The sequence below is a fragment of the Pteropus alecto genome, unplaced genomic scaffold (assembly GCF_000325575.1).
Source record: "Pteropus alecto unplaced genomic scaffold, ASM32557v1 scaffold72, whole genome shotgun sequence".
NCBI lineage: Eukaryota > Metazoa > Chordata > Mammalia > Chiroptera > Pteropodidae > Pteropus > Pteropus alecto.
The window spans coordinates 8,296,047-8,297,551 of record NW_006436811.1 but is presented as its reverse complement, the minus strand read 5'-3'; the positions used below and the strand labels follow the sequence as shown (position 1 = coordinate 8,297,551).

Sequence of the window (1,505 nt, the reverse complement as noted above, 5' to 3'; positions counted from 1 at the left end):
ATCTGAACATTTGCCCATTTTTAAAAATTGAGTTGTTTTGTTATTGAGTTTTAAGAGTTCTTTGTATATTTTTAATATAAGTCTTTTATCAATCTCTGTTTTGGAAATATTTTTGTAAATATTGCTGTGGCTATAACAGTACATTAAAACATTATTTATACATTAATGAAAATCCTAAATTTGCTATAAAAAAATTGAATCAGGTAGATTTGAAGTTTTGAGAAAAGGCCAGTTAGACTTAAGAAATTTCATATTCTCATTAACATGAAATTGGTTGAGACTCTTAAAAATGTTTGTTTGTTTGTTTGTTTGTTTGTTAACACCTACAGCACCTGGTCTTCCTAGGTGGTCTTCCATCCAAGTACTTACCAGGCCCGACCCTGCTTAGTTTCCGAGATCATACGAGATCCGGCACATTCAGGGTGTCGTGGCCATAGACTAAGACTGAAAATTATAAGCAATAATCTTTCTTTTGGTTAATCTCTCAGCAACGGACACTTTTGCTTAACTAGCAGTCATTCGCTTATATTTCTTGGTAACTACACTCCTATTTTCTTCTATTCAGGTGGCAATATGCCTGTTCTCATGAATGAATCAAGACTGTCAAAGCCATTTACGGTAATTCTATTCTCCTTTGCCAATGTCCACATAAAAGTAACCCTGAGTCAATATGATGTAAAGATGTAAAGGGAAGTGTGGCAAGCACTTTAGGAGAAGGTTCTTCTTTCTTATAAAAGTTAAGGCCACATGACAAAAAAATTGCTTTTGACCCTTTCCCTTCCTCCTGCTTTGGATGCCCTCGTTTAAGAATGTGAAATCTAGAGCTTTGCCAGCCATCTTGCAAACATGAGGTGATTAGCCTGAAGACAAATGCCAACATGCTGAGGAGGTAAAATAGAAGAGAGAAATGATATTGAGCCCTTGATGAGATTACTGAGCCACAGAACCCATTCTGGAAAGCTTATCTCCAGATGTCTTGCTTTAGTGAAAATTAAATGTCTATTATTGAGCCAGTATTTTTTAACATTTACACTGGACTAAACAGGTAAGAATCCTCACAGATGGAGACAAGTTGCTCAGGGACTTTAGTTGCCCTGGGCAGCCCCTCCCGGCCACTGTAACTATACCTAAGATTAGCATCTCAGCCACCTGCCACCCATTCATGGCACATTGTAGCACACTGGTTGAGAAGCTCTGATATCAGACACATTCTGTAACTTGAGACTGAATCCATCCTAATTATGATGCATACTAAGTGCGGCTTTAAACCTGTGTAAAATATTTCTTGTCGCAGAAGCCAACTAGCCAACCTATCGGATAATGTCTGATAAAAGGCTCACTTTTGTACTACTCTGTGATCACTCAAAATTGAGCAGAGTTTGGAAATTTCTTCGTCTTCCAGAATATACTTGGAAGAGTTGGTTCAGAAAGGCATAAGATATTTTATCTTCATATTTATACTGTGGTTTTAATTTAATTGCTTTGACATATTATGGTAGGCTAAC

The 1,505-nt window shown here is 36.9% G+C and overlaps 1 pseudogene; it reads right to left on the bottom strand.

The window, feature by feature from the left end:
* Window positions 1-320: 320 nt before the first annotated feature.
* LOC112481416 lies at window positions 321-439 on the bottom strand (annotated as a pseudogene).
* Between the last annotated feature and the right edge of the window lie 1,066 nt (window positions 440-1,505).